At 47.9% G+C, this 10,905-nt stretch overlaps 1 long non-coding RNA gene across 1 annotated transcript; it reads left to right on the top strand.

Annotated features, from left to right (window-relative positions):
* The first annotated feature begins 200 nt into the window (after positions 1–200).
* LOC118239679 lies at positions 201–10,545 on the top strand. The gene is made up of 4 exons (XR_004772463.1): positions 201–291; positions 7,311–7,535; positions 9,324–9,420; positions 10,290–10,545. It is a non-coding gene; the product is annotated as an uncharacterized LOC118239679 (long non-coding RNA).
* The last annotated feature ends 360 nt before the right edge of the window (positions 10,546–10,905 follow it).

Below are 10,905 nucleotides of genomic sequence, written 5' to 3'. Positions count from 1 at the left end.
ATCCTATTTTAAACCCAGGAAGGTTTTCATGTATGTTTACATGATGGAATAGACCGGTGGTTCTCAACCTTCCTAATGCTGTGACCCTTTAATACAGTTCTTCATGTTGTGGTGACCCCCCACCCATAAAATTATTTCATTGCTACTTCATGACTGTGATTCTGCTACTGTTATGAATTGTAATGTAAATATCTGATGTGCAGGGTATCTGATATGAAACTCCCCCAAAGGAGTCAAGACCCACAGGCTGAGAACCATTGGAATGGAACTCATAGAAAGAGAAAGATCTAGGTAAGTTATTGGCATGATTTTCCTAAGAAAGTAGAAAAAGATGGAGTCAGACAGGGACGTAAGACTTAAGGGAGGAGGGAGAATCTGCCTGTACATCGGGAAAGAGACAAAGATGGACAGAGATGCGTGGTTAGGGTGGAGAAAGAAACCAAGCGGGGAAAGGACCAGATGTGGCTGCTTGCATAGAATCAGTTGAATACAAATCCTCTGATTGTATAGGACCTGGTGAGAAGATGAAGGGCTTCATAAAAGGGGACACTGACAAAGTCCTCAAGCAAAGTGGCATGGTGCTGAATGGGTCATAGATGTAGACGTGTCCTCAGAGGTGATGGCAGTGTCAAAATGAGTGGGTGGAGGGGTTTACTCACAAACATTCAGCATTAAGTGTATAGAACAGGAAGTCTGACTCAACTGGGGTTTGATATAAGAGAGAGAACATAAGATACAAAAATGAAGAGGTTTTGGTAATATATGGCTGAATTGGTGAGTCGTGAGTATGTGCTGTCAATTTGACACTAACTTAAATCATCTGGGAAGAGGAAGCTCAGTTGAGAAAATTGCCCCATTGGATTGGTCTGTAGGCAAATCTGTGGGGGTATTTTTTTTTTTTTTAATTAATGATTGATGTGGAACGGCCCAGCCCACTATGGGCTGTGTCCCTCCTGGGCAAGTGGTCCCATGTTGTATAAGAAAGCAAACTGAGTGAATCATGGGAGTAAGCCAGTAAACACTGTTTCTCTCTGGTCTCTGCTTCTGTTCCTGCCTCCAGGCTTCTGCTTTGTGTTCCTATCCTGATTCCCTTCTCGGTAGATTATAAGATGTTAGCTGAAATAAATCCTTTGCTACCAATTTGTTATTGGTCATGGTGTTTATAACAGCAACAGAAAGTGAACTAGGATAGTGCATTGTAGGAGGAGCGGCTACAGGTGTGCCTGACCACGCCTGTGAGGGCGTGGTCAGGGTGATGTAGAGTGAGAGTTGGTCAGGTGGCTGGTTTCTGGTTTTGGTTTCACTTTCGGCTTGCTTTACAGACTGCTGCCCGTCAGCTGGCTAGGTCGCTCTGTAAGTAAGGCTTTTTCCGTATTAAAAATCCCTTGTATTTCTACCTGGCTCCGTATTGGTAATTTGCCGCCATAGTGCATGAAGAAGGGAGTGGAGGCAGAAGGCATGTGAAGAGAGAAAGGGGTGTGTGAAGTAGCCACCTGGTGTGCAGGTCTCAATAGGCAAAATGCAGATGCCTTGAGATGGGTGGAGAAGAGACAATGGAAGAACAGGTTCTTTGGTACAGAATGGGCCGTTATAGCTTTTGTTCCTGGCAACTGTGAGTGAGGTTATCTGGACCTGCCTGCTGGAAATAACCAAGAGCCCTACATGAGATCAAAAGGACATCTTGAGAGTGATGAGAGCTTAGAAAGTTTGAAGTAATCACCAGGCCAACCCTGCAGAGGAGAAGGGAAGCCATCTACGTCAGGGAACATAGGGTCTGCTTTTGCCCCAAGAGAACCTGAGTTCTGAGCTAATCTGAGTCTTTGTTTTGTCTCAAAAAATCACAGTCAAAGGCTAGTGTAGACTGTGGTGTCTAATTGGAGGCCCTCTCTATAAGCTGGGCTTCCTAAGGCTAATTCATCAAAGCCGAGTGAACTGAATTAAATCAGTTCTTCCTTGAGCTCAGACTTACACTATTTGGGTGGTCCATAGACACTCAGGCCCTGGTTTTGGATTAATGTGGCTTCTAAATTAAGGTTTCCAGACACATATCTTGTATAAATTATTTTTGAGTATAATGCCCAACACACAAAAGCAGCCAAATATGCATGAAGTGAACTACCGCCAGAAGCCAACAGATGTAGCTGACTTACAGATTCCCAACATGACTGTCATCAGACACTAACTCTGAAAGAATTGTGTTTACCATGTCTACAGAACTGAAAATCAGCCTAATAGTATCTACCAAGAACAAGAAGTTACCAAGAACGAGCTGAAAATCAACTAGAACTCATACTGCTGGAGAGCAGAGTAATCAAAGAGAAGGATGTCTGTTCTGGGGCTAAGGTAGAGAGAGCAGTTACTGGCATTGGCTTTATTCAGAGTGTAACCATGGACAGTACATGACTAAGGTGGCCTGGAGGAGGCATCCAGAGGAGGGGAAATGACCGAGGAACAGAAAGGGGAGGGGTGTGGGTGGACATCAAACATGTGGACTCTGAAGGTGTAACGTTCTAGGACTTTGGGTGGGAACACAGGTGTGCAGAGCCTCATTGGGTCCGAGGAAGTTAGTTCAGAAGGATGAAGAGTTAAGATGGCCAGTGAACCGCAGTGGAGGAAGGAATGCATGCGTGTATGTGGTGTATATGTTCATGTATGAGCACACGTGTGGAGACAGAGGCTGATGCTGAGTGCTCTCCTTTACTGCTCTCCACTTGAGTTTTGGAGACAGGGTTTCTCACTGAACCTGCAGTTGTGATCTTGGAGACTGGCTGGCCAGCAAGCTCCAGGGGTCTTCCTGTCCCCACTTCCCCAGTGTTTGGATTATGGGTAAAGGCTACGTATACCTTTTTATGTCCCCAAACCGAGGCCCTTGTGCTCGTGTGGCAAGCACTCTGCTTCCTCAGCTATCTTTCTGGTGTCTAGAGTAGGAACTCTAGCAAGAGGGAAAAAGTGAGTTGGGGAAGGCATTGAGGAGTCAGAAGAATGGGTCCAGTTCTTTGACAAGATCCTTGAAGAATCTGGGATTTTAGGCATTTATGGGCCAATTGTTAAATCTCATAGATGCTGACAGAAGACTTGAGATTCCTGGGTCAGAGTCAAAGGGCAGTTAGGTACTGTCAGGAATAGCGAGTGAACCCCGGTTTTCTGATGCAAAGAGGGTGAGGTGACACCTGCATGCAAAGCAAGCAGGTCATATTTTAGGAGAGGAACCCTGACCTTAGGGTGAAGATTAACGGTTGCAGCATGCGCTCAAGGATGAATTAGTCTGTGATGGTGAGATTTCTTTATTCAAGAAAGCACCAGGGCAAGACGCAGGCCAGAGCGAGGTCACAGGAACCCAGCTAGCGAGGCCAGAAAGAAGGGGCTAGGGTCTCCACGTGCAGCCTTTAAGAAGCTTCCCTTATGTCACCCAGGCTTTCCTTCACCACGCCCTTCTGGGCGAGTCCCAGGTCCACCTGGTACCTGTCCCAGGACTATTGGGCGGGGCTAGGGTGTCTCCCTACATTAGGGTCTCTGAATCTTTTGTTATGGAAGACAGTTAGACTGCCTTTTTCTCTGGAAGTGAGCATTATCTTTATTACACTGGTCAGTACAGAATTCATTCTACCTTTATGTGTAGTCATTACAAACACCTTTGCTGGCAAGATGCACTACAACATGAAGGTTCTGCCAATGCTTTCAAGCCCAGAACCCCCTATGTGGGGATGAAGGCTTCTTACTTGCCAGGATTCAGAGGAAGTGATAACTTCAGAGGTCAGTAGTGAGGAGGGGAAAGATACATCTCATGAGGAAGTTAAGAACTTAGGAGATTTATTCAGATGCAGTGGTGTACACCTGTAATGCTAGCTTTTGAGAGGCTGAGGCATGAGTTCAAGGCCAGCCTGGGTAACATAGTGAGAACAGCAAAAATGAAAAAAGAATGTAGGAATTACAGGTGGTGTGTGTGTGTGTGTGTGTGTGTGTGTGTGTGTGTGTGTGTGTGTATAATACAGGACCGTCTGGAATAAGGTTTTCTATTAAACAAGTGTGTTATGGTCTAACAATATAATTAAACATTGTGTTGTATATTTCAGTAAGGTAGAATGGAGGAGGGCTGGGAAGTGGGCCAGGAGTGTGGAAGCTGGAGGGTGCTCCACCTCTCCAAAGAGCTCCCTTTCTGGTTATCGTCTCCTCACCTGTAAAATAAGAAGGACAGAGAAACTGGCACAACACAGACAATGGGATGGAACAAAAGAGCTAGGTAGATGTTCACATGCAGCCACCTGATTTTTGACAAAAATGCCAAACACACACTCTCAGAAAGACAGTGTCTTCAATGAGTGGTTCCAGGAAAAGGTGAAATTCACATGTAGAAGAATGAAACCTTTATCTTCCACCCTGCATAAACCAACTCTAAATGTATCAAAGACCTCAATGTAAAACCTAAAATTCTGAAACTATTAGAAGGCAGATAGCATGCTTCACCACATAGGCATAGGTAAGGACTTCCTAAATAGGACACTGGTTTCTCAGGCGACAAGGTCAGCAGCTGACAGATGGGACTTCATGAAACTAAAAAGCTTCTGTAAAGTAAAAGAAACATTGAATGAAGTAGAGGGGCAGCTTACAGGGCGGGAGAGCATGCTACACTCCTGACAGAGGATTAGTATCTAGATATACAAAGAACTCAAGAAACTAAACATCAAGAAACAAATAATGCAATTAAAAATGGGTCACAGCACAGAACAGAGATTTCTCAAGAGAAAAAAAAATACAAATAGGCATTAAACACTTAAAAAGGTGTACAACAACATGAGGCTGGAGAGATGGCCATCAAGGCTTAACTATTTGTGAATAACCATTAGTGAACACATGAGCAAGTATCTCTGTGGGAGGAGATGTGCCCAGGAGTGACGTAGCTGGTGGGTCCAGTTAATGGTGATTCTATTTCTTGCTCTTTTGGGAATCTTCACAATGACTTCCATAGTGGCTGTACCCAGTTTTCACTTTGGCCAACAGTGCATATGGGTTCCTTTTCCCCTCATCGACACCAGTCATTTGTAGTCATTTGACGTCTTGATTGTAGTCATTCTGGCGGGGATGAGATGAAATTTCAAAGTAGTTTTAATTTGTATTTCTCTGATGCCTAATGATGTTGAGTGTTTTTATTTTATGTGTATGGGTGTTCTGCCTGTATGTAGGCCTGGACACCACTTGTTTGCTTGGTGCCCACAGAGGCCAGAAGAAGACATTGAATCTCATGGGACTCCAGTTACAGATGACTGTGAGTTGCCATGTGGGTGCTAGAAATTGAACCTGGGACTTCTGAAGGGGAAACAAATGCTCTTAGCTTTCATAGTCCCAGAGGGACTATACAGATTGCTAGGGGAGAAAAAGGTATCAATGGTCTTACCCAGCTGTGAACTTTATGAACTACAAGACCAACCTTCTAGGAAAGATACAGTCCCCTTGCAGTAACGGCACTACTGTTATAGCAGTAACCACCTGCCAGCCCTCTGATTGGTGGCTTTCCTTATTTATGTCACCAGCCTTCTCTCTTACTGATAGACCTTAGACTCACCTCCTGAAATCAGGTGTAACAAAACCCTTCTTTAGGGGTCTGCTTCTAAGTGAGTCTAGCCCCAGACAGTATCTTCCCTCTACCATATGACAAGGCCCAAGGGAAGAATAGAGGAGAGCAGGATGAGAGATACCATATCAGAGGGAGCCATTATAGGTCCGAGGAGAGATCTGGCACTAGGGAGATTTCCAGAGATCTATAAGGATGACACGAACTGACAATCTAGGCAATGGTGGAGAGGATAGCCTAAATGCCCTTCCCCTAAAATGAGACTGAAGACTACTTTTTATGCCATCCTAGAGCCCTCATCCAGTGGCTGATGGAAGCAGAGTCAGACACCCACAGCTATACACTGAACTGAACTTTGAAACCTAGTTTCAGAGAGGGAGGAATGAAGATCAAAGGGGTCGGTACCAGCCTGGTGAAACCCACAGAATCAGCTGGCCTGAACAAGGGGGAGCACATAGACCCCAGACTCCTGTCTGGGAGGCCAGCATGGGACTGATCCAGACCCCTAAACATGGATGTCAATGAGGAGGCCTCTGCACTCTAGGAAGTCCTTGGTAGTGGATTAGTATTTTTTCCCTGGTGTAAGAAGGGACTTTGAGAGCCCATCCCACATGAAGAAATGCACTCTTGGCCTGGACACATGGGGGAGGGTCTAGGTCCGGCCCAGGATCATGTGGTGGACTTTGGGGAGCCACCGTCAAGGGCCCTACCCTGCCTGGGGAGTGGAGAGTGGATGGGGTGGGACAGGTGGGGGTTGGGGGGAAGGCTGGGGGGAGGGAAGGGAGAGGGAGAAGGGATTGACATGTGAAGCAAGCTTGTTCCTAATTTGAACTAATAAAAAAAATAAGAAAAAAAAGATAAGGCCCAATCCGTTGTGTGCCACATCTCAAGTCAGACCATTGCCAGTGCTGGGCCTGGTTAGGCCTTTGCCTTGGCCTTTTCTCTGTCCACCAAGCTGGACAGAGAACTTGCTCCTGCCTGATCCAGACTCACATCTATCTTCTGTTACCCTGCTAATTTAATATGTCATTGTATTTCTTAGTGAGAACTCTGTCTTCCCGGAAGACATCCTCCCACAACCTTCTCAGGGTCGGCATGTTCTACAGCTCTTAGCTTTGGGCCTGCAGCTGCTTGGGTCAGAGTTGGAGATCTCTTTTGTCCCTCTGTAAGACACTGTGCTCACTCCTGTTAGAGCCTTTTGCACACAGGCAGAAGATGTAACATCTTCTGGTCCTGTTCCAGTGGATGGGAACCTTGCATGGTCATCTTGACAGATAGCCTCCAGGGGATGGACCACATCCCTATTCTCTGTGCTTCCAGAAGGCACTTGCTCACTTGATGAAGGACACAAAGTGTCTACTGGTGGCTTAGCATCCCCTTGAACAAGAGAAGGCAGACCCAGCCTGTTCTAGGACGAGGAGGATTGAATAGAGTAGGAAGTTGGGCTGGAGGAAGAAACAGTGGAAAAATGTGCAAACCATAAAGCAGCAGGTAGCCCTGCAAACTATTAGCCAGAGGGGAGAGTCAGAACAAGCCCAGCCTGTCCTGGTGGCGTGAGGCTGCTTTTGGAGTTTGATTGAATACAGCGTTTTTAGTAAGTCCATATTTTACCTCTAATTTCTCCTCTTGTTCTTGTCCATTCTGGGGTCCTCTCAGATGGTGATGCTGACAGGCAGTGGCGGGGAGATATACTCTCTTGTCTCGCTGCCAGCCTGATCTCAGCCCTCTCTACCCTGACTAGGCTCACTTTCCTATGCTTGGAACACCTGGGCTCATGCCTCTTTCTATCCTGATACACATCAGTGCCATGGACCAGACTAGAAAGGCAACTTCTATTCTCCATTCCTCAACTCTACCTCAGGCAGAGGCCGGCTGCCTGGGAAAGGATGTGACCATAAGAGAGACAGCTATCTTCAGTGGGGACCTGGTGGAGGAGCTGTCACCACTTCAAGCCATTGTGTTACAGGTACCTACCTCCTTGACAAGGGTATGGGTGACACTCGACAATATACCGCTCCAGGTGCCCCGCCTCCCAGGAACATGAACCTTGTTTTCTCTGATCACTCATGCTTTGCTCACGTCAAAACACTTACAGCTCATGGTTGCAGGGTTAGTTAGGCATTGGGCTTGAAGTTCATTGCCAGTTCAGACACTGGGCTATGCTATGGGTGGGGATGTCTCTACAGGGAGGGTGGTAGGTGCTTGCTTGGTCTATTCAAGTGCCCCACAGTCTTACAGTGTGGGTTGGGCAGCCACCCAGTGAAGCCCCGAGCCATCATCTCATCCCCACAGACCCTAGCTCTTTCTTGGGGATAGACTCAATAAGGAGCTGGCTACTTCCCATCCTGCCTTTGGGGTATCCATTCTTCACCTCTAGCCCTGCAATTTCAAGGTTCTTTTTCTTTGGGGGATCTCCTGGATCTGGGGTTGGGGAGCTGGAACTGCTGAAGGGCCTGGTGGCACAGGACACAGGGGCTGAGGAGGTGGTGATGCCTGTGGCTTGGTTTTCCCTTTGCAGGGCAGCATGCAGCAGAGGTGCATTGCTATGGGAACACAGGGGGAGGGGAAAGGGCCCTTCCCAGAGTCTCCATCTCTGCCAGGGTGGTGCAGGGCTGGCTGCCATGTGGAATACATTTGGTCCTGAGGATGACGACTAGTGTGAGTGCAGTGTAGGTGGCTCAGGACTGTCCTCTTTAAAGGTGGTGTGTCCTCTGGAGAAGCTAAGAAAACAGGGTGCAGACATAAGCACCTGGGTGAAGGAGGCACAGCTTGATTTGCTCCCCACAGAGCTCAGGTGGAAGTCCTTGTCCTCGGAAATCCCAATTTCCTAGTAACACAGATCTCTGTAGCCCTCGGGTTCCTTTTCCTCCATGACACCCTGGCTGTCATGGGAAGCTTGGTCCTGTGCTTGCTTCCATGTCCTCTGAGGATCTGTCTCCCTGGAAGACTCCAATCACCTTGACTGCCCCTTCTCCCTTCCAGGGTCAGAGAACATAGTTTACCTCTGGGTCGTGACCCCACAAGCCTGTGGTACCCATTAGTGCCTTTGTTGTCTTGTCCCTGCATCCCACACTCTTCTTGCTCCCACTTTCCAGGCCCATCCTGGGCTGCCTCTCCAGCTGTGCTTGCCTTCTGCTGTGACTGTCAGACCAGCCTCTACTAGTCCTCACCAACCCTAGAGGGCAGCTCACCTGCTTTGCTTTAGTTTCAAGCATCTCCATCCTTTTGCCCAGCGACTGTTAACTCTTCACAGTGAAAATAATACAACCACAAAGACAAGAATGACCAGCTGAGGCTCAGAGAGGTCACACAGTCAGAGCTGAGGCTGGGTGGGAGCTGCCTGGCTCCGAAGGGTATCCCACATTAGCTGTGTTTCCTCCCTGGGTTGCTGGGACTCCATCACACCCTTGATGGGATTGGGGAGACAGAATCTCGGAGTCCCACGCAGAAGGCTTTGGTTATCACTGCTTCCTTGTTTTCTGACAACCTGCTGCACTTCCTGCTCCTATTCGGAAGCTCTCCCAGCCTTCTCTGACAGCTCCCTGCTTTATGTGAAACCTGGCCTAGGTCATTTTCCACTTCACACTGCAAAGAATAACAGCCAGGGGCTATGCATGGAGGAAAGACTCCTCACAGCCAAGTGGTCCTGCCATGCTGGGCAGACAGCAGAAGTCTACAGGGCACAGTGGCTGCAGGAGCTGGAAGAAATTAACTCCGGTGTAGATTTCCACTCATCCCTGGCTACTGCTTTCAGGGTGGAGTTCCTGAACTTCCTGGCAATCTGAATCCACTTCTGAGTCTTTAATCTCAGGCCCTGGTGGGATGACTCAAGCCTGGCTTCTCTGGAACAGGTATGCAGAAATTTGTGAGCCTCTCTTACTCCTCTGGGGATATTCTTCTCCGCAGCCTGCCTCGTTGGATCCTAAGTATAACTTTCACTCTGCCACAAGTTGGTGTCTATGAGATGGAGTTTGGGACACAAAATGTTTTATAGGTCAACATATGGGGAGGTTGAGGAGGAACAAGCCCCTGGGTGGCTGGGAGAGGTGGAGGTAGGGTATGCAGAGAAGACCCTGGTCTATTTGTGTTGTGAGTCCTTTAAAGCCTCACTCAAATTTGTTGAGCAAGCTGAGCAATCTCTGCTCATCAGACTGACCAAGATTAACCAAAATGGAGGGATTGGTATACCTCCACTGGTTTTCAAGGTAGACGAAGCCTCTCTTGGGAAGGGTGTGGTCTGAGGGAGGGCCAGCTCTCTTCAGCACAACAAGATCTGAAGGAACCCACAACTGGCAGCTGCTGATGGTACCTTCAGAGCCCAGGGCAGTGATGTATCCCTGAGGTATATCAGCTACCTCCCCTGACACCATGACACAGGTATGAAGCAGCCCATTTGCAATGAGAAAAGGGTTGCATTGGTCATGGTTTCCAGTGTTACAACCTAATCAGTTTGTCCCTTTGTTTTGGGTCTGTAGCAGTAGAAGCAGGTCACAGAGCAAAGCTGGCCTTCCTGGTTGGGAATGTGAAAGGGAGAAGGAGCTAGGGTTTTATGGTCCCCTTCAATGCCATGCTTAAGTCATCCACAACCCTTGAAGATTCCACTGCAGCAGTGGCAAGCTGAGGACCATGCCTTTAACACATGGGCCTCTGGGATGCACTGGATACAGAGGCATGCTGGGAGCCGTGTTATATCTGCAATGCACCTCTGTTTCACTGACAGGTCCTACAGAGCAAGACACTGCTCGAGAGCCAGAGCTAGTGAGCAGCAGGGGCTGGAACAGAACCCTGGCTGCTTGGAGTCCAATATCCCATCTTTCCTGCAGTGGGGAGGGATAGGAGAATGCTGAGCTGTACAACATCTGCTTTCACAGCTGCTCACCACGGTGTTCTCCGTGCAACTGGGGACAGAATGGCATCTGACAAGCAGACGCACTGGGAGCATGGGATAATGTGTAGATCTTGGGGTGAAGGTAATACTGGGGATGTTAGCATGGTCACTGAGGAGGTAGGTATGGATCTTTGAATCATGTCTGGGCTTTGATGTGAGTGGAGATGAAGGTTTTCTAGCATCGGGCTAGGAAATGTGAGGTTGCCTGCACCAAGGGCAGCGGGAATGATGCTTGTATCAGAAGACAGCCAGCGAACACTCAGAATATGTGGTTGTCATGATGGTGACCCACTCAGGGTAAGAGAACCACTCTTGGATTGAATGGGAAAGCAGGATTTGCAGACAGGGGCCATAATGTGCACCCAGGACGCATTCAGGCTGGTGGCCCATGGAGGAGGATGCATCCATGTGACTATGGCCTGTGGAGTTTCAAACTTACCCATCTACG

This window comes from Cricetulus griseus (genome assembly GCF_003668045.3).
Source record: "Cricetulus griseus strain 17A/GY chromosome 1 unlocalized genomic scaffold, alternate assembly CriGri-PICRH-1.0 chr1_1, whole genome shotgun sequence".
Classification (NCBI taxonomy): Eukaryota; Metazoa; Chordata; class Mammalia; order Rodentia; family Cricetidae; genus Cricetulus; species Cricetulus griseus.
The sequence above is the reverse complement of the archived record's forward strand: the minus strand, read 5'-3'. Positions and strand labels throughout refer to the sequence as shown.